The sequence below is a fragment of the Dipodomys spectabilis genome, unplaced genomic scaffold, assembly GCF_019054845.1.
Source record: "Dipodomys spectabilis isolate Male_0828 unplaced genomic scaffold, ASM1905484v1 ptg000148l, whole genome shotgun sequence".
In the NCBI taxonomy this organism is placed as follows: Eukaryota; Metazoa; Chordata; class Mammalia; order Rodentia; family Heteromyidae; genus Dipodomys; species Dipodomys spectabilis.
Genome location: NW_024870825.1, coordinates 3,451,090 through 3,473,956, shown reverse-complemented (window position 1 = coordinate 3,473,956; position 22,867 = coordinate 3,451,090).

Sequence of the window (22,867 nt, the reverse complement as noted above, 5' to 3'; positions counted from 1 at the left end):
AGCCTGCTAAGTGTCATATAAAAGTATATGATAGCAAAGAGGATGATACAAGGGAGTGCTCACTGCCTAGTGATTCGTAGGTGAGTCAGGGCTGGTGATAGAGTTAAGGAGCGATGAAGTTTAAGCTTAGTTGTAGAAATAACGTTTGTGTATTTTATTTGATTCTACTATGTTACCAGTCTATTTTATGTTCTGTTCCATTTTTCCCATTCTATTTTATCCCATGAAGGAAAAATGCATATCATAATCATATTGGAAAGAGAGGCTGAAATTACAGAAGTAGAAAATGCCTTCTGTCTCTAATTCTTCCATTTAAAAACTCTAATACAAAGGCCTAACCCCCAAAGAACTTGCTCTGGTAGGTGTAGTAGCAGTGTTTCTCTCTGACTGACAGTGGGTATAGAATCACTGTAGTCTTTAAAGACCCAGAAGATTTTATAGTTATAATGTTTGCTCCCAAGCAGTGAGTATTTATATATCCACAGTTATGTTATATGTATGAGTCTCAAATTAAGCTTTCACATTTTTATGTGTTTCTAAATGGATATGAGAGCTTGGAGATGTCAATGGCAACATTTGACAAAAGGGAATGATTTCCATAGAGTCCTAGGATTTCCAAAGAATCCTTACCTTTAGGACAGACACAAAATAAAGCAAGTGAGAGTACAAGGGTTTGAAGTTGTGCTACATTCAAACCCCAGCTTCATCACTTAGTATTTGGGTAAACTTGGTTAAACTATCACTAGAGAATAGATGGTGTACTCTCAGCTTCCAGTTTTTGCACAAAACCACAGGTCCTTGAGATCCATTCAGGAAAAGAATTTCTGAGTGTCTCACAAAAAGAGATTCCAACAGTGAAATGGAAAAAAAAAAACATTTCCTGTTCCTCAAGCAGGAAATAGGAGTTAAATACTCAAAATGTTATCAGCTGTTTTATTCTGAATGGAACAAATATGCATGGTCATGCAGTCAAGCAGCTCCCAACTATTAGAAAGTGGTTCTGGGTTGCCATGATGGGTGCTTTTGCTTATTGTTTTAAAATATGCCTCTGGTCCTACCCAAAACATGGGTAACAAAAGGTGAGCTCTAGGGCTTTCTTTTTTCTCACCTTATTGTTCCTACCCATTTATAGAGAGTTACCAATTTAGGTTTTTTTAACCATTTTAAAGGAGAGGGCAAATTTAGATGGCCCTTTTTAGGTTTCTAGTTCCTCTACATGGAAGAAAGACTTTTCCAGTTGCTTTTTGGTTTTAACTTGTGATTCTGTCCCTTTTTATATTCATTAAAAATAATATAATTTGTTTCCTCACCTATCTATTTTGAATCAAAGATTCTTGAATTCTTTGTGTCTCAGTTTTCTCATCTCAAGAGAAGGTATAATAAAACATTTTTCAGGGAGTTTTAAGATAAAAGTGAATTTAACATAAGATTCTTAGTATAATGTATAAATATGGAAAATGCTCATCAAATATCAATTATTAGTATGTATTCTGGAAAGTAGAACCTGACATCTTTTTTTTTTTTGTCAGCCAGTCCTGGAGCTTGTTCTTGACCCTGACCACTTTTTTTTTTCATCAAAGCTAGATCTCTACCACTTAGAGCCACAGCTTTACTTCTGGATTTCTGATGGAGCCTGACATCTTTCGTTTATTACTTATACATATTATATATAATATATATTACTTATATATTTCTTACATTACTGAATTATTTCTGAAAAAGCTGACTTTTATTTTGGTCTAGATGTGAGAAGTTCATAAAATGTCATTCTGTGCTAACAAAAGAAGTAGTGAAAAGACTGGACTCTTTTTGGATCTGTTAGGGAGAGAGACCTATAAGAAGCTTCAGTGGGAACCAGTGTCAAAATAGGGAAAATGTGCAGTCCTTGATAAAGTACTCAGTGTGGACAAATTTAAGAGTTTAAAATGTTAAGATGACCCTGTTATGGAGGAGTTCATCATTTTGTGCTCAAGGTGGAGAAAAACCCTTTATGATTACAGCAAAGAGAGGTTAATAGAATCATTTTTGAAATGCGCTAGAGCATTCTGTTCTTAACAAACCTACCTTGGGCGCGGGTGGGATAGTTAACCAAAGTTTAACACTTAAGGATTTTAAAAGTCTAAATGACAGGGAAAAGAAAGTACTCTAGTAAACTCCAGTCTTCTACATGGAGAAGAGAAATACTCAATTGAGATGACTCTAGCCATCCTTTCCCATCTTTAGAGGGAAAAAAAAGCCCAAGACATACTTTTAGCATTCAAAGGACAGAGGCATGGGCTCACTAAAATATTGAGACCTAAGCATAGGATCATAAACCTATTTCTCCCTTAATACATTAGTAAGAGCCTATTTACTGAATCTCTTTTACCCAGTATATCATGTCTATCAAGAAAAATTTACAAGGCATAATAAAAGTCAAACAACAATTTGAAGAGACAACTAGAGCATCAGAGCCAGACATGGCAGGAATATTGGCCTTATCAGTCCAAGAATTTAAAAGTGTCCATTAATATGATCAAGGCTCTAATGAATGAAGCACACAGCATGTGTGAACAGGCAAGTAATACAATTAGAAATTCTTAAAAAGTAAACATAAAGAAATGCTAGAAATAAAAATAATCACTGTAACTAAAATAAAGAATGCCTTTGGTATGCTTATTAGTAGACTGCACAACGGTAAGGTAATAATCTCTGAGTTTAAGGCCATGTCAATACAAACCTCAGAAACTGAAAATCAAAGAGCAAAAATGGAAAGAAAGAAAGAAGGAAAGAAAGAAAGAAAGGAAGGAAGGAAGGAAGGAAGGAAGGAAGAAAGAAAGAAGAAAGAAAGAAAGGAAGGAAGGAAGGAAGAGAGAGAGAGAGAGAAAGAAAGAAAGAAAGAAAGAAGGGAGGGAGGGAGGGAGGGAAGGCAGGAAGACAGGAAGACAAGAAGGAAGGAAGGAAGGAAGGCAGGAAGGCAGGCAGGAAGGAAGGAAGGAAGGAAGAGAGAGAGAGAACAGAAGCTGGGCACTGGTGGCTCACATCTCTCATCTTAGCTGCTCAGAAGGCTGAGATCTGAGAATTGCAGTTCCAAGCCAGCCAAGGCAGGAAAGTCTGTGAGACCTTGGTTGTTTTTGTTGTTGTTTTGTGGTTTGTGTGTGTGTGTGTGTATGTGATTCTTATCTTCAATGAACCACAGAAAACCAGAAATGGTATTGTGGCTCAAAGTGGTAGAGCACTATCCTTGAGCTGAAAAGATCAGGGACAGCACCTAGGCCTTGAGTTCAAGCCCCATGACCAACAAAAAAAAGAACAAAACCCAAAACAAAAAAATAGAACAGAATGTCCAAGGACATTAAGACAACTATGACTGTGTACAAAACTCTATTACAAAGTATGCATACTATATAATTCCAACAAGTTGACATTCTGGAGAAGGCGAAATCTGGGGGTCAGTAAAAGATTTATGGTACCAGGGTTTAGGTAAGGAATTCATGAGGATTTTTAAGGTAATTTGTATCTACATGATACTTCATTATACATTCACTAAAACCTATAGAATGTGCAACCATAAGAGTTAGCTATGGGCTTTGGGGGATAATGATACTCCTATGGAAGATCATCACTTGCAGCAAATATACCACTCTGAAGTGGGGATGCTGGGTCTAACCAGTGGTTGGCCAAGTGGTGGACAGGGAATTGGGTTTAACTGGTACCATCTTCTCTTCACAGAGGAGAAAGGGGAATCCCACCTACCAGCTGATGGGCGTGTCTGAATTCCTAGAGGCAGAGGTGTGGATTTAGATGATAGCTTACTGGACCTGTCAATCCTATGCCTTGAACTTGGAGACTGGAGTTTCATGTGACCCTGCTCTCTGACCTGACCCGATTTTAGGGTCATTTGAGCTCAGCAGCCATTAGGCCAGGCCTCCTGTGCTGCCATTCCTGTCTCCTGTCTCCCCTCCAGTCAACAAGGCATCCTCTTCAGCTCTCCATTGGAGTTGATCTGGGTGATTGGTATTGGTTTTCTGCTCTTCCTTTCCTCTCCTGCTCTCATGGTTCAGTTTTCTAACAGTGTTAAGTGTATTTACAGGGTTGCAGTTCTTTGTGACAGAGTCCTCCTGCAGATGCTAGTTTTCTTAATAGATTCCCAATTTGACCTCTCAAAATGTGGCTTCTCGGTATCGCACCAACTGGATTTATTTTACAACATGTTAACATATGTCAATAACTGAGGCAAGCTGTACATCTGTGGCAGCAGAGGTTAGATATATAGATGTCCCATATTAGTTCTCCAAGTTAGCTATGAACCTAAACCTTCCTTAAAACAGTAAAACCTTTTTTTTTAAGCTAGGGATCATTGTTATGTAGCAGACCCTTGCTTATTTGAAGAAGCACACCTCAGTTTGGATAATTCAGAGTCTTTGCTCTTCTGCCTTCTCCCTATCTTGATAGCTTTGTTTTGTCTGTATTTCACACTTGAATAATATATTTAGCCTATATTCATTTGTTTTTTAAAATTTTTTTAGCATTTTAAAATTATTTTTAAGTAGTTGTACAAAGAAGTCATTTGTGTGTGTGTGTGTGTGCGCGCGCGCGCGCGCGTGCACACGCACACAAGCAAGTGTGCACGTGCATGTGCATGCTGGCAATCATAAGGTTTGAACTCAGGGTCTGGGCATTGTCCCTTAGCTTTTTTTTTCCCCTCAAGGCTAATGTTCTACCATGAGCAACAGTTCCATTTCCTGCTTTTTTTTGGGGGGGGGGGGGTGGTTAACTGGAGATAGGAGTCTCAGAGACTTTCCTGACTGGACTGGCTTTGTACCTCAGATCTTAGCCTCTTGGGTGTCTAGGATTACAGATATGAGCCACTAGCACCCAGCTTAAAAATCACCCCTTAACAAAGCTGTTTGTGAATACAGTATATTGAAGGATATTAGCAAACCTGTTTAGCCAGCTTTTCCCCTCCTCTATTGGTGGCCACCATCCAGGGGAGGGTTTTGGGTCTTTCCCAGGCCAGGCCTCCTACAAGCCACCATGCAGAGGATGGTCTTGGGTCTTTCTTCTTTGTCTCAGGCCAAATCCACCAATCTCTGATCACCATCCTCAAGCCACTTCCCTGGAGAAGATCGCCTGATTCAAACACATCAGTCATACTATGAGGTTGCCTGAAAGGAGAGAAAGGGGAAGAATAGAGGCAACATAAAGCAACAGCCCAGGACCACTGGCCTCTTGGTCCTCCTACTAATTGAGTGACCTTAAATTTCTCTTTACTAAAGAAATTCCTTAAAAGTGTGCTCATCATTCCTGGTATTATTTCAATACTACCAGAGAACAAGAACCAACCACACTGGTGTCTTGTGCATCAATATCTTGATCCATGCCATCCTTTCGACATTCTCATTCATCTCTCCCCTCCTCACCTCTTCCCTGACTCTTCTCATAGGCATTTTTAGGAGCCTTTTTAAAAGATTTAAAGAAGATTTAAAATATTTTTTAAAAAATCTGATTAACAGTTGCCTAATCCAATACAGATTTACTTTCATTATGAGACTAAGGCTGGATTAGAAGCTTAATGATTATATGCCTTTGCCTATTTGTTTCTTTCTGACTAGAATTTTCTTCTTTTTATTCCTACATTTATCCTGAAAGTATTAGATGAGGTGTCATCCCTTCCATAACGCTGTCTCCTTTGTGCTCCTGTGATACATTCCATAATTTTAAATTATTTTGCTTGTCTCCCCAACTAAATTAAAATCAACTGGAAGGAACCAGCCTTCAATATGGTACTTGCCATATGATACACATGATGTTCAATGAGTCAATAAATTCACCAACAAATATTTTGTCCCAAGTGCTAGACAGTGTCATGCTCAGACCATTATGGTTTGAATATGAAATACAATCATGTGCTGAATCCTTGGTCCCCAAGCAGTGGCAGTATTTCTGAGGCTCATCTCTGGTACCTTTAAGGTTGCAGTTGGACGGGCCTCATTGGAGAAAGTAGATAACTGGGGACATGTCTAGGAAGGCTGTTCCTAACCTCTGTCCCTTCTTTGCTCTCTCCTTCCTGTCTATCATGAGAAAAAACCATCTCTACCACGTTTTAGCCAATACCATGCTCACAAGACCAAGCAATCACAGATATAACCTCTGAAACCATGAGCCAAAATAAAATGGTCCTTCCCTTAAGTTGTTCTCTCAGGCATTCTGACCACAGCCATGGAAAAGTAACTAATATACAGACAAAAAAAGTAAGCAAAAAAAATTAGCAAGTAGGTTCTGTGTTGCAAAGAATTTTTATTTAGTTCAAAAGAGAAGAAAAAAAGTTATATCTTGAAATATCAATTGCATTGTAATTTTTGGTTTCAGGTGACTGAAAATAAACTGAAATAAGTATTGAGAAATGTAAAGGACAGTGTTTCACATGATATTGCAGAGGCAAGGCTGCCACTAGAGCTCCAATTTAGGGGAATCTGGGGAACCAGGGACATAAATATAGTCTGGTTTCTGCAAAGCTCTGGGCCTCACCTTTTATATCACTTTTTCTCTTTCGCAGGAATATGTAGAGAATAACCCTGAACCTCAGAACACATGGCATTGTCCCAGAGAGAATGTTCTTCCCTAGTTCTGCCTCTAAAAATCCTGAAAAACAGCACTGATGAGCCTTTTGTGAGTCAAGTACTCACCCTGGATGAATAATCATCTATAACCAGGGGAAGACACTGATCTTCCCGGGTCAGGTACCCACCCTGAATGAATGAATCACCTGAAGCCAGAAGACATTGATCTGACTGAGTCAGGTGTCCACCCTGATAACTGAATCACCTGTAGTTGGGAGATGATACTGAACTAATAGTCGGGCATATTCTGAGTCAACTATAAAGGAGGGAAGATCAGATAATCAAAGACATGAGAAATAGGGCTGATCTCAGTCCTTGCTTTTTCAAACTTGGTTCATAGCTTTATCTGCGGTTCATTTAAAATGAATCTACCGAACTTGAATATTTATTTAACTAACTCCAAGTGATTTGGTTAATGTACAAATTTTAAGACACAGGGCTACACTAGCCAAAATAGTTGTTCTTTCTTTGGAGGCCGAGAAAATTAGCACTAGTCTGTAACAGGAGATGTTTAAGATCATATTTGCAAGATCATCTTGATTCCTTAAAAGTTAAAATATCCCAAGTGATCACAAACAAGACCATACTAAAGCTACCAGCACAACTATGTTTATTGCAGCATTATTTACCATAGTTAAGATATGGAACCAACCCTGATGCCCCTCAGTAGATGAATGGATCAAGAAAATGTGGTATATATCCACAATGGACTTCTATGTCTCCATCAGAAAGAATGACATTGCCCGTTTGTTAGGAAATGGAAAAACTTGGAAAAATTATATTAAGTGAAGTAAGCCAGGCCCAAAGAAACATAGGTCCCATGGTTTCCCTTATTTGCAATAACTAGTATATGTCTGAGACAAGCAGAAATGGTCAAATAAGTTGATGTTAGGTGAAATGAACCCCAAGATAAGTATTCAAATGCTTTTGTCTTTCATGTGATTGTTTCTAGCATATTTATAAGATGATTTCTTTGTTGCTTTGTATTTCCCTCCCCCACGGTATAACCCTTGCTTTCACTGTATTTGATGTTGGTATAATTTGGGTAGAGGAAGGAAAAAAACAAATTGTTTAAATAGGGATACAAGTGGACCCATTGCAACAATGAGATGTACAAATCGTTATGTCGAAAAACGAACTTTACAACTTTGGGGGCGGGGAGTGGAGGGACGGGGTGGGGGGGTCTGGGAAGGGATGGGAAGGGGAAACAAAGGAGGAGGCAACAATGCTTGATAAAAAATGTACTCATTATCTTGCCCATGTAATTGTAACCCCTCTGTATGGTATTTTCACAATATAAAAAAAAAGTTAAAATATCATGAAAAGCTTTGGATTTTTTTAAATTTTACAAATGCTATTTTTTTCTGAGATAGTATGCAAAGAAATAGCATTTCAACATCCTTTATAACATTTACCTGTCATCTCACATACCAGCGACTTAATATTGATGCCTATAAAGCCTCATTTCCATATCAGTGTTTGGCTTTCCCTCTCTTTGTCCTTCTCTCTCCTTCCTCCCCAACATCCCTAGTGCTATCCTGAGCTTTTTTTTTTTTTTCTCCTTAAGGCTAGCACTTAAGCACAGCTCCATTCCTGGTTTGTTTTTTTTTTTTTTTTGAGGATTTAATGGAGATAGGATTCTTGTGGACCTTCCCCACCCAGGTGGACTTCAAACTGCAATCCTCATATGTCAGCCTTCTGAGTAGCTAGGATTACAGGTGAGTCATTGGTGCATAGGTCCTGACTTTTTCTGGAGCTCCACTCTCACTAAGTTTTCCCAAGATGATTCTTTTACTCTCAGAGTGGTCCTACCATGGTGTCATTAGTACATCTTCTGGGCTTGTATGTGTCAGTTGGTCAAAAAGCGTGAGTTTCTAGATCCTGTGTACTGAGGACTGTACCTCAAGACCTCACAACTGCTCAGTTTCCTTGATTATGGCTGGTGCCCTACAACTTGAACCATGCCTCCAGCCTAGATTTTTTGCCAGCTATTTGGAGGTAGGGTCTGCTTGAATTTTCTTCAAATATCAATCCTCTGGACTTAGCCTCCTAAGTAGCAAGGATTACAAGCATGAGCTACAAGCTTCTGTCCGTAACACAATTCTTATGTTTATCAATCTTCTTATGCATAACAGGGGAGGTATAGAAGATGCTTAGTGATAGCAAATAATTTTTATTTTGGCTACAGGGAACAAGAAATATTTCCAAGAATCAATTATCTTTCTCTTCTCTGAAAATCAGGACTTAAAAAAAATAATCTTTGCTACTAGTTAAAACAGGGTTGAGTATAGACTCCCAAAGGGTTAAAGCGTAGTTCCAAAGGAACATTGAATTTTTAAACAATTGTTTCTGGTTTCTTATAGTGGTACTTTTTTGATTAATAGTTTAAATCATTTTAGATTTTTTTCTTCTTAAGACTGAGAATTTACTCATTTTCATAATAAAAATTCAAGCCATATTAGGTTTTCATATCATATTTTATACAGAGGCAGAGTTTGAGAATCCTCCCTCTTTCCCTCCCTCCCTCCTTCCCTTCCTTCCTTCCTTCTTTCCTATCTTCCTTCCTTCCTTCCTTCCAGCTTGAAATCACATTCTTTACCTTGCTTGCTTTCCACTGTGCTCTGCTTCTTGAGACACATCACTAGCCCAGCTTTTTGCTATTTAATTGGAAATAGGGATCACACAGGTCTTTGTGTCCAGGTTGGTTTCCAACTTCTCTCTTCAAATTTCAGTCTACTGAGGATTACAGGCATGAGTCTTTGGCATCCAACTTGAAAGATTCTTATTTATGCAAAGGAAATTAGAAACAAGAGTTTTTCTGGTTTACAAAATAGACTTACGCGCTGTGCAAAAGTGCTGGTGTTAGAATCAACTCCAAATGGATCAAAGACCTTGGATTCAAAGCAGACACCCTGAAAACATTACAGAATGGAATAGGAGAAACCCTAGGTCTCCTTGGCACAGGACGAAATTTTCTTAATAGAGAACCAGAAGCACAACAAATCAAAGAAAGGTTGGACAAATGGGATTGCATGAAGTTTCAGAGCTTCTGCATGGCAAAGGACATAACTAGCAAGATCAATAGAAAGCCCATGGACTGGGAGAAGATCTTCACTAGCCATACAACCGACAAGGGTCTCATATCTAAAATATACCTGGAACTCAAAAAATTAAATCCCCCAACAACAAATCTTCAAAGAAACAACTGTCCAATAAATAAGTGGGCTACAGACTTAAAGAGAAACTTCTCTGAAGAGGAAAGAAGGATGGCCAATAGATACATAGCCATAGAAGAAATGCAAATCAAAACAACATTTAGATACCACCTCACCCAAGTTAGAATGGCTATAATCAAGAACTCTAATAGCAACAGATGCTGGAGGGGATGTGGCCAGAAAGGAAGCCTACTGCATTATTGGTAGAAGTGTAAACTTGTTCGACCACTTCGGAAAGTAGTATGGAAGTTCCTCAAAAGACTCCACATAGAGCTCTCCTATGACCCCACAACCCATTTTTGGGCATTTACCCAATTGATCACAAACAAGACCATACTAAAGCTACTAGCACAACTATGTGTATTGCAGCATTATTTACCATAGCTAAGATATGGAACCAATCCAGATGTCTCTCAGTAGATGAATGGATCAAGAAAATGTGGTATATATACACAGTGGAAGTCTATGCCTCCATCAGAAAGAATAACATTGCCCCATTTGTTAAGAAATGGAAAGACTTGGAAAAATTATATTAAGCCAGGCCCAAAGAAACATAGGTCCCATGGTTTCCATAGTATTTGCAATAGCTAGTATATGTCTGAGACAAGCAGAAAAGGTCAGATAAGATGATAAGTGAAAGAACCCCAAGATAAGGACACAAGTGGTTTTCTCTTTCTTGCTATTGTTTCTAATGTATTTATAAGGTGATTTTTTTGTTGCTTTGTATGTCCCTCCCCCACGGTATAACCCCTATTTTCACTGTATTTGATGTTGGTATAATTTAGGGAGGGGAAGGGAAAAAACAAATTGTTTAAATAGGGATACAGGTTGACCCATGGCAACAATGAGATGTACAAGACCACTATGTGGAAAAACGAACTTTACAATTTAGGTGGATGGGGAAGAGGGGGAAGAGTGTAGTTGTGGAGATGGGAGGGAAGCGATGGTAGGGGAAAAACAAAGGAGGCAACAATACTTGATAAGAAATGTACGCATTACCTTGCTCATGTAACTGTAACCCCTCTGGTACAGTATTTTTACACACACACACAAAAAAAACTTACTAAAAAAAAAGTGCTGGTGTTGCAAGCCTGTAATCTCAGCTACTGGAGAGGCAGAGAAAAGGTGGATATTGGTTCAAGGTCAGCATAGGCAAAAGTTATTGAAACCCATATCTTAACCAACTAGGTGTTATGGTATTTGTGCATTTGCATTCTTAGCTATGTAGGTGGTACACCTGAGGTCTGAAGCTGGCTCCAGGTTAAAGCCTAACACTCTATTTAAAAAATAAAACAAAAATAAAAATCTTGGAGACATTGATCAAGAGTTAGAGGGCCTGTCTTGGAAATGCAAGGCTCAGAGTTCAAATTCTAAGGCTGAAGAGAAAGAGGAGAGAGGGGGAAAGTGAGGGGGAGAGGGGGGGCAGGCCTATACAACTAAGGAACACTTGTTAACATGTACTGGATGAATCTCAAGTGACTCTCCTCTTATTGTGTGCCATTGACTTTACAACTTTGTAGGACACTTCATCAAAAAAATAAGGGAAAGAACAAAGAACCATGTTGCAACAGACAGGCTAGGTACCATTGTGTTTGGATGAAATATTTATAACATCATACAATAAAGGAATTGACCATATGTTGAATCATGTCCCTTTTATTTTCAGAGCACATAAGATTAGACTGTTTCTAAGACAGAAACCCTTCATTTGAGTTGTAATGAAATTAGTAGCCAAGAACCATGATCTTCATTTGGTCTAGAGACTTATTACACGATAGGTAAATTGTTTCTCCTTAAGGAAGGAAGCCCTTAAGACAACTCTGAACCAGTCTAGGTGCAGATTATCCAGGAGCCAATACAGAATCAGTTTTGCTGGAAACTTCAATCTAGACCAAATTCTGAAACTATCTAGGTCATAAAAGCCTGAGATGGAACACTTATGAGCTACAGAAAGTGAGACAATCCATCGAGGCCCAGACTGTGAAAGGTGGACGGACAAACCAAGTTTATTTACACTATTTATACCAGAAAGAGAGAGACTACTTTGTCCTGGGCTAGAAACCCAGAACCAAGAGCAGCCTCAACCACCAAACCTCCAAGCCTCCAATGGGCAACCCCGACCCCTTTATTAGTCGGTCTACAAACCTCCAAACCTCAGACCTCCAAAGCTCCAGAGCTCGGAACCTGCAAAAGGCAAGGCTTTCCCTTTCTAACCTTCCTCCTTCACCGCAGGCCTCTCCACTCTGCACAGGCCTGCCTGCTCTGCTCCGGAGGCCTCTCCACAGGCCTCTCCAGAGGAGGCCTGAATGACCCCCAGGGGAGGCCCGAATGACCTCCCGAGGAGGCCCGAATGACCCCCAGGGGAGGACCGAATGACCCCCAGGGGAGGCCCCGAATGACCCCTAGGGGAGGCCTGAATGATCTCCCAAGGGGGCCCCGAATGGCCTCCAAAGAAGGCCCCAAGTGGCCTCTCATGGCCTGCCCGGCAAGCTTTCCCCTCCTGCCGACTCCCTCTATTCCTACTGCTGTCCTCCCTCCAGTTTCTCCCTTACTTTCCTGGCCTCAGGACCCCGGTCTTTCCCTTACTCGTACCCTGACTCCCCCTAATCGCTCCTCCGGCCTCCAGTTTTTCCCCTACTCCCAGGCCTCTGCGCACGCAGCCTGTATATACCCAGATAGGCTTTGTCCCTCCCCCACTAACGGTTTTTAACCACCATTCATGCTCCTCCCCCAAGCGGCCCCCTCTCCAATCCCAATCGGCAGCTCACCATGTGGGGCTCAATGCCCCACCCCCTCCAATAGCACACCACGCCCCCTTTCGGCAGCGTGTCCCGCCCCTTTCCACGGCATGGCACGCCCCTCCGGCGGCGCCCCGTGGCGCGGTGACGTCAGCCTCTCCAAGCCCTGCTTTGTTCCGTGGCCGGGTCTGTGGTGAGGCTCGCCTCTTGACGCCCCGCCCCCTCCAGCAGGCCAATTGGCGCTGATTATCAGGGCCCCACGGGTTATTCCTGGACCCGTTGAAGACAACCTGATGGTTAGGCATCACCACGGCCTGTAGGATGCTCTAGGAGAATCAACTTCGAGATTCATCACTTAAGCGAGATAAGTGAACAGACTATCTCCATGACAAGAGGCCTCCCGGCCCCAGGCAGCAGCCATGTCACCCGGGATTTCTGCATCACGGCCCACTGGGGAGCTGGGAAGGGCTGGGCTGCGAGTGGAGACAGTTATGGTGACGTAACGGCCTGACCTCCGCGTGTCGACCCTGGGCCGGGACTGGAGATCAGGTGACGCTCCACGTCACCAGCGGGAGCATGCGCAGTAAGAGCAGCTGGGGATGGGGTGTGGGGGCGAACAGGGCGGGCGCTGGCGACACGGTGGTGGAGGCCTCAGTGATGGCGGCCATAGCAGTGGGCCGTGAAGACTCATGGCAGCCATGGTGGACGCGGCAGCCAGCACAGCCTCTATGGCAGCACCGGTGGCCCTAGCGGCAGTGCCGACAGCGACCATATTGGCAGCTATGGTGGCAGCCTCAGAGAACGTGGCGGCCATATTGGAAGTGCCGGTGTTCCCGGCACCACGTTGGAGGTGGTGTCCGTAGCAATGGCGGCGGCCAGTTTAAAGGCAGCCATATTGGCACGAGTGGTCTGGGCAAAAACAGCTGCCCTGTTGGCGAGGGTGGCCACGTTGGTGGCGGCCATGTAGATGGTTGTGGCCTGCGCAACTTCTATGGCCATGTTGGCCGAGGCCGTAGCAACACTGGCGGCCATAATGGTGGTGGTGATGGCGGACTGGACGTTAGGGACTCCCCCATGGCCCCTAGCACCAGCCGCTGGGAGTGGCCTGGCCAGAGGTCTGGCAGGCTTCAGCCTGGAGGAGTGCGTGGAGAGAGAAAGGCGCCCCAACGCTTCCATCAGGTTCCCTGGCTCGGCGTCATCACAATGGTTGCTTTGGTGACAACTGTGTCATAAGCACCCAACAGACCCCTGGCTCTGTGACTGCTGCTTTTGGATCCAGGTGCTGAAGAGGCGGTGCTGCTGTGGCCTCCCCGGGCCTCCCTGGGGAGCGGGGAGCCCAGGTTCAGACCGCACCGTCCTGAGGTGGCTCTTGCTACACAGCCGTCCCCAGATGCAAGGAAGGCTGGCGGTCACCGTTCTCGGCACACGGTGCTGTTGAGGTCGCAGGCCATGTCTTCTTGCCTCACAGGAGCATGAGGAACAAATCAAGGCTTCAGACCGAGATGCCTGGGACAAGCTCTCTGGCAGTGGAGGCCTCAAGTCCCTTGCTGTGGTGACTACGGAGATGCAATCAGCCCCGCAGCCCAAGAGATCTCCTTGTTGGCAGTATAGACCTCAGCCCTGGGCACCTGCACGGACCCAGGGGACATCCACACCCAGGCTGGAAGAAGTAAGAGGGAAGAGCAGAGCACCTGAAGTTTTCGAAATGGCTGCTGCCATGCTGATGTTTGGGTAGCAGCCGCCAATAGAGATAGCTATGGCGAATACGGTGATGTACGGAACCAACCCTCAGCCCCACGGTACCGCCACATGGGCACACCAGGCCTGGGCCACATGTTGTGGTGAGGTCTCAAGCCATGGCTACACAACGGTGTTGGGTGGTAAGTGAGGCCCCAGGGTCATGTTGGCCCTGGGCAGTGCCTAGGTAGCAGCGATGTCATCTTGGCAGCTGGCAACGAGGGCCAGGCCAGCAGCCTTCAGGCCCAACACCCCACAGCTCCCTCCACAATGCCTTTAGTTCCAGATGCTGTAGCCTCATTGGAGATGTTGCCCTGAGTCTCACAGAGCTCAGGGCAGGAGATCAAAGAGCTCAATGTAAGTCTTGAGTCTCAAAACTTCTAGAACTTCCTGAGTAGAATTGTTGGGTCCATCCTGGGGAAGACAGACAGGGTCGGAGGAAAGGTAAGTGTGCCCCGATCCCTAGCCTCAGGGACAGTCAGACGCAGGGGAGTCAAGTCAAGCAGGAACTCGTTTATTACCACACAGCAAACACTTTTTAAAGCAAAAAATCTCATGGAATGGAAGGGGAGGAAAAGGAACCAACCAATCACTGTAGAGGTCACCCTATCATGAGCCTAAGCTTTCTATACTTTCCCTGATGTCCTCGAGCTGTTCATGTACTGATGTCACTTGCCTGGTTGTGGTACCCAGTCAGATTTTAACATAAACAACTCGGGCTCTGCCCACTCAACTCCCTTTCAGCACCATCTTTGCTGCCCATCTGCCCTACATAGAATTTCAGCAGCTCAGCAAATAGGAGAACCAGTTGTCAAATGGGATGATATAAAGAAAAAAATCCTTCTGCACAGCAAAGGATATAGTTAAAATGAGAGGATATAGCTAAAACAAAATCCTACAGATTTTACAGGAGATCTTTGCCAGCTATGCATCTGACAAGAATCTAATAACCAGGAAATACAAGAAGCTAAAAGAATCTAAATCCCCAAAGAATTATTAACCCATTTAACAAATGGGCAAAGGAGCTGAACAGACATGAAAATATTCTCATACATGAAAATAGTCAGGGAAGTGGCGCTGTAGCTTAAGTGGTAGAGCGCTAGCCTTGAGGGACAGGACTCAGGCCCAGAGTTCAAGCCCCACGACTGACAAAAAGAAAATATAGTCAGCATTCCCCACACCTCCCTACCATGAAAAGAAATGCAAATCGAACAAATTGAAGCTGTGAACCTGTGGCTCATGCCTGTAATCCTAGCTACTCAGAAACCTGAGCTTTGAGGACATAGGTTCAAAACCAGCATGAGAAAGGAAAGTCTGTAAAACTCTATTTCCCATTTATCACCAAAAGCCTGGAAATGGAGCTGAGGCTCCAGTGATAGAATACTAGTCTTGAATAGAAAAGCTCAAGGCCAGCACTTAGGTCCTGAGGCTTGAACTCAGGTCAGACAACAACAACAGAAGAAAAGAAAAAAAAAAAGGAAAGAATGGCCATTGTTAGGATGGCCATCAGGAATACAAACAACAAATATAGGAAGGATGAGAGGAAGAAGGGACCCAATACACTGTTGGTAGGATGTAAAGTAGAGCAACCACTATAGAAATCAGTATAAAAATTCCTCAAAAAACTAAACACAAAACTACCCTATGATCCATTAATACTATTCCTGGGCATTTATTGGAAAAATTATATGACAGGACATCAGCATACCCATGTTCATTGCAACACAGTTCATAGTAGCCAAGAAATTGTAACAATTGGGTGGGTCAAAAAAATGTTATCTGTCTCTGTCAATGTATTGCATTTCTACCACACATAATCACATATACTATACACTCATAGAGATAAAGATAGGTAGATAGGTAAGTTGATCAGCATTTTGTGTAGCAGGAAGAATGAAATATCATTTGAAGGAAAATGGATCTGAAAAATATGAGGGAAGTAAGCCAGGTCCAGTAAGAGAAAAGGTGCCTGTTTTGTCTCATATATGGATCTTAGACCCAAAATACGACCTCCCATGTGAATATTCACAGGGGCATTTGGACATGTAAATGATGAAACTCACTAAAGCATAGCATATGCAGAAAAGTCTTGAAATATTAAACTCCATAGATTAACCTTTTTGAATAATAGTTTAGCAGTTTATCAGCTGAAAGAAATTGGAATGGAATAGTGAGAGGGGAAATTGGTGAATGAGAAAACATGGGACAGTACAGTCAGAATGCTAAAGAAGTGGAAGGCATGAAATAACCCTTGGAGGAAGAGGCAAGAATGGGAGAAAAATGATGTGAGAGAGATGACTAAGAAGCTCTGGACACATGTTAAATTGTAACTACTTATATGACCATTTGAAGTTTAGAAAAAAATTTCCACTATGTCTCATTCATAAAAAATGCAACCTTTATTCTTTTTTCCCCCTTCCCATCCTTTCCCATGCTCCCCCAGCCCTCCCACCCAATCCTCCCCACCCTACACACACACCAAAGTTGTAAAGTTCGTTTTTCCACATAACTACATGTACATCTCATTGTTGCAATGGGTCCACCTGTATCCCTATTTAAACAATTTGTTTTTTTTCCTTCCCCTCCACAAATTATACCAACCTCAAATACAGTGAAAGCAGGGGTTATACCATGGGGAGGGACATAGCAACCTTTATTCTTGCAATAAGTATCACATAAAAATATTGGAAAACCTAAGGTTTAAAGAAAGGGATTTTAATTATTCACACCACACACACACTTTCCCCCTTAAACCATTATGACAAAACTGTGTATTCAACCACTTATAACTTAAACATTATACATAATCCACTGAAAGGTTATTTTGGAGTAAAAAAGTCAATACTAGTAGTGAGATGTTTAGTATTTCTTCTGTGCTGAAAATAGATGTTAGAGAAGTACATTAATGTTACATAATATTTATACATATATGTATATATTTGAAGTGGGTTATTTTTGAACATTAAAAGGTATAAACTCAGGACCTTGCCTTTTACTAGAAAAACACTCCACCAATTAAGTAAAGTTTCCAGTCATATTATTGTTGTTAAACATTGTTTTAAATTTGCGATCTTATAAATTTTATGATACATGTCTGGACATAAACTGATGTGTCACAGGGTTAGGAATGATACTTAAGATTATCTACTGCTTTCTAAAAGTATGGCTGATTTATAGTCTTTGACGAAGTATATGGACCATACACCTCACTAGATTAAAACTTGAAAATAACTTTGTTGGTTTGGAATATAAAAATTGTTGGGCTGGGAAGGTGGCTCAGTGGTAGAGTGCTTGTCTCGCATGCATGAGGCCCTGGGTTCGATTCCTCAGCACCACATAAACAGAAAAAGCTGGAAGTGGCACTGTGGCTCAAGTGGTAAAGGGTTATCTTTGAGCTGAAGAACTGAGGGACAGTGCCCAGGCCCAGAGTCCAAGCCCCACGACCAACAACAACAACAAAATAATAAGTCTGGCACCAGTGACTCATGCCTCTGATCCTGGCTACTTAGGAGGCTGAGATCTGAATATCTCAGTTTGAAGCCAGACTGGGCAGGAAAAGTCAATGAGACTCTTATTTCCAATGAGCTACAAAAATAAAACAAAACCCAGAAAGACAAAAAAGCTAAGTGGAACTGTGGCTCACGTGGCTGTGAGGAAAAAGTTTTTTAATTGATACTAATTTTTAAAACTGCTTATAGCACTCAAAAATTTAGGATGAGATTGAACAGATAAAGAGACTGAAAGATCAATCCTGTTTGCTGTTCTTAGTTACCTTTCCACTATTTGCTATTCAGGGTCACTGATTCAATACCAGGTATACATATTTACGATTTGAGTTTCCACAAAGCAGTCCAACCGTCTCACAGAGCAATAAAATGAAAAGTACATAGGCAATAGTGTTATAATAAATTACCAACTCCATCCCTACCTTATACAACATAAAAACATAATCTAGGCAATTAACCATAAACATTAAATTACTAAATTTGATTGGCACACAATGTTAAAGTCAGTAGCTATGTTGAGAACAGTCCTATGAAGTCAGTTGGGGTTTTCCCTTACTTCCTGGTTCCTGGCTGTATCCTAAATTCCGATAAATATGTAAAATGTTTATGTGGAGCCCTGAAAAATGTTTTCTGCATAAAAAACATTAAGTATAAAATATTTCCTGCATTTGAAAGACTTCTATGAAACATGGTATAAATAAGATATTTTTATAATGAGAATATTTTAAAATTCTGAAAAGCAAATGTAAAAAATGCTGGTCTATATGAGCTTTTAGTAATACCAGATAAGATAAAATGTTATTCAAGTCTCTCATACTATTATAAAAAAAGAGCCAAGATTATCTCATTTGGGTCAGTCACTTTACTGCTACCTGTCTGAAGTACATAGAGACAGTTCAAAGCAACTAACTGCCTGAGTTCAGCGTGCTGACCTTATCACTAAGTAGCTGTATGATCTTACTGCCTTGGCCTTCTCATTTATTAAATATGATTGATAGTATTGCTGACTTCATAGAGCTTCTGTGAAGAAAAGTGGGATATTTTAACAAACGCTGTTAGAATGGTGCCTGGAATGTAATAGGTCAGTATATACTAGTTATTTTTACTGAAAAATAAATATTTTTATTGTTCTGTTTTCTACCTATTTTCTACTAAGGAGTAACTGACCTCCTTTCTGTTAATCATGCTGATGTCTTGGGAATAGATTAGTTGTCTTTCATGCTAATGCCTTGGGAATAGATGAATACAGTTATTTCTAGATCTAGCCTGTAAACAAATTAACCATTTAGCCTGGAAATGCTGCTTGGCTATGAAGAACAAAACAAACTAACTAAAAATCTGAGTCATGTATAACACTGGTCTAGGTTCTGCAAATGAATTTCTGTTTCTAGAGAAGTAGAATAAATAAGCTGATTAGAGAGCTTGGTCTCTGGAGTCAGACTCTGAGTTAATACTGTATCAATATCTTATCAGATGAGACAGCAGTAGAGGATTCCACCAACATTTTAGTTACCCAGATGTGCAGCTTTTATTGTGTGTGTATGCTAGTTCTGGGGTTTGAACTCAGGGCCTGAGCACTGTGCCTGAGGTTTTTGCTCAAGGTTAGTGCTCTATTTGAGTCACAGCTCTACTTCTGGGTTTTTGCTATGTAATAGGAGATGGACTTTCCTTCCCAGGCTTCCTCAGATCTCAGCCTCATGAGTAGGATTATAGGCCAGAGCCACTGGCACCTTGCTGTGCAGCTTTTTGATAGGACATTCCATCCATTACCAGGCTCTGGCTGTGCCTCTTGAAGGGCTGTCTTGATGGGCATCAGACCTGTGCAATTACATATAACCCTGCACTCAGAAGGGTGCTATACTGTCTTAAAATTTATCTTCGAATTTGTGTGTTTTAAGGGAAAGTCTGATGGGACTTCCATCAAAAAAATGTGTAAAAGTAGAAGAGATAAAGTATGTGGACATGTGTGTGCACAGTTTTTTCCTGTGCTATTTGCATATAGGTTCATGATGCCTCTCATATATAGAATTTAGTTAGACTAACATATCCTAGAGTTCAGAGACTCAAAGACAAGTGTATCATGTTTAAGAACGGGCAAGAACAGACAGCTAGAGAAGCCACACTTCCAGTTTAGTTTAGACACAGAAAGAGCACAACAGCAGGTTAAGAAAAATGAATGACAAAGAAATTCCATCTTATTTGTGATATTACTCTGGGTATTTAATGAAAATGAAGACACAGAAGAAAATGTGAAACAACTCATAGCTTACCTTTCCTGTCAGTTCTTTATTAAGAAGCCACTGATAGAGAACAAGGTTAGAATGTGAGCATATCACGTAAAATGAAAATATTTGAGTCAGTTTTATGCAATATATATGCATATACGACCTAGAAAATGCACACTATATATTCAGCGTGCCAGTTAAATGCTCTTTTTTAAAACAATTTCCAAGTGTTACTAAACAATATAAAGATGAATGGTAAAATTCATTTGAGCTCTTCGAAATTGTAATTTTCTTTACTTCAAGCAGTATTAAATAATGGGAAAAAATCATGACAAGCTAAGAAACTGTAAAATGAAGGGTAATGTATCATATTTTAGTATATTTTCCTCTTGCTGTTTGAAAGAGAGGTCCTACATTTTCATTTTGCATTGGATTTCCTAAATTATGTAGTGGGTTAAGTCTTCTGAGGGGGTGAAAAGTCCATAGGGCCAAGAAGTTTTTTCCATCCAGTGAATGTCACCTCACAATATATGTCACATACCAGAAATTCCCTTACCAGTAACTGATCTTCCTGTAGTCTCCATTACCAGAACGGACTTTAGGACTGGGCCAGTTCTTCCAAGGGCAGATGGTATAAAAGATGTGTTCACCTCCAGGCTGGTATCATGTCCAAAGGACAGCTGTTCATGTGATGTGTGAATGGAAAATGCCACTACCAGATACTGGAAACTCTTTGGATTTGGATTGGGCAATAAAGATTAGGAAGAAAAGAAGGCCCAGTAAGGCCCGTCTTTTTCTGAGATGCTATGTTTCAGCATAATTCTGAATGATTCTCAAGAATTTTAAATCTGAACCTGGCCTTCCAGGTCATTATAAAGGTGTATTTATCAATATAGAGCATAAACATTTTAGAAGCTTGTGTTGTTGCAAATTTAGACATATGGGATCTGGATCTTCATTTTTAATCTTGCCCCAGTACCTTCCAAGTTCTAGATGTGAGTATAGGAAACAGTGTCTGGCACTCAGAAAAAAGCCAAGAATTGTGGCTATTATCACTGTCAGATAAATAATTCCAATGATGTTATATATTTCTCTTCTTGGCCCCTCACTCTTCCCATACCTAGTTAGTTGGCTTATGGTGGTAGTTACGTTCTTCTTTCCAACCTTTAGACCTAAGTTTTTGCTCTAAATGGCCTACTTGCTTTCATCCTACTGCTAGGTTCTACTACTCCATGGCATCCCACTATAATTGGTTGCATTCTGTGCCTGAATCCTGAAAAAGTTAGTGTGCCATCTGGAGTTTGAATTATGCTGTCCATCTATAGGTCATCATTATTTCCTCCTCTTAGATTCAAAATTGCTCTTAAAAATTAGAAGATGTTTATGCTTAGTAACAGTCAAAATAGGATGAACCATTTAACGTTTTCCCTTTTGTTAATGAGCTGAATGGACTTTACTCAGTTGTAATAACGTTGTGTAGGCTTTCCAATGCAAAATTTTTTCTATCCTCATATTAGGACAAGCAGAATTCACTGAGATCATGTGTCATGCAGTTATTTAAAGTATAATTGAAAAAAAGCGACTACATGTTCTCTCTCTTTCTCTAACTTATTTATCCATGTCTCTTTAGCATCTGTATCGTAGCCTAAGCTACAATCAGATGCTAACAGATACATGTTGAATGGATAAATGCCTCAAGTACTCTGCAAAGTACTTAATGCAAAGTAAATGTTTTCAGGACAAATGTGACAGAAGGTGACAAGAGGATAAATAGAGACAGAGTTGTCAATATGAGGGAGTTGTCAAGGAGAAACCTGAAATGATGTACATGAAAGTCATGTACAGAGTGTAGAGAGGTGATGATGATGTACCTGGTTAAAAATAGAGACTGTTTATGAGTGATGAGCACTACTGTGAGATTACAAAGCCAGTTCAATGTGGAAGTGAGCAACTCAGAGAGTTTGCAAGCTGTGGCCAGTATAGGATATTAGAATGTAAGATATGGATTTGAAGTTTAGCGGATTTAGGGTAAAGAGAACTCTGGTGTTAAGGTATTTATTGATTCATTCATAGAGGTTCTAATACCACTGAGAATGGTGTTAGGAGGTGAGGGGGGAAAATGTGAACTGAGGGACCTGAAAACTCTCTTCACAGGAATACCAACCCTTGGGAACTGAGGAATAGCATGTTCTTAGGTCTACATTTGCATACTTTTCTCCTTTTGTTTTCTACTTTTGTCTGTCCTGCTTTAGCTTATCCTTTTTAGCCCATTATACTGTCCTTAGAACTCCTTTTTAGCTGGGCGCTGGGGCTCACACCTGTAATCCTAGGAGGCTGAGATCTGAAGATCATGTTTCAAAGCCAGCCCAGCAGGAAAGTCCATAAGACTCTTATCTCTAATAAACCACCAGAAAACTGGAAGTGGCACTGGGGCTCAAGTGGTAGAACACTTGCCTTGAGCTGAAGAGTTGAGGGATAGTGCCCAGGCCCAGAGTTCAAACCCCACAGTCGACAAAACAAAAATCAACAACAACAAAAAAACACACTTTTATGCAAAGCTGTTTCCTGATTTCAGAAACAAATCCTCAAAAGATCTTTACTATTCTCAAGAGAAAAAAAAATTTACTTATTTTTGTGTCCTCAGGGTCTAGCATAGAACTGAAATGTAGTTAATAGCAGATGAGCATAGATTTGTTGAATGAATTGAATTACATAAGCTAATATATATAGATCATTAGTGGAGCACTTGGCACAAAACACAAAATATATATGTGTATTTTCCAGTTATTGTCTCTCCACACTTGGCCTACAGCTCTCTCTCCTACCTCATTTTCACCACTGTTG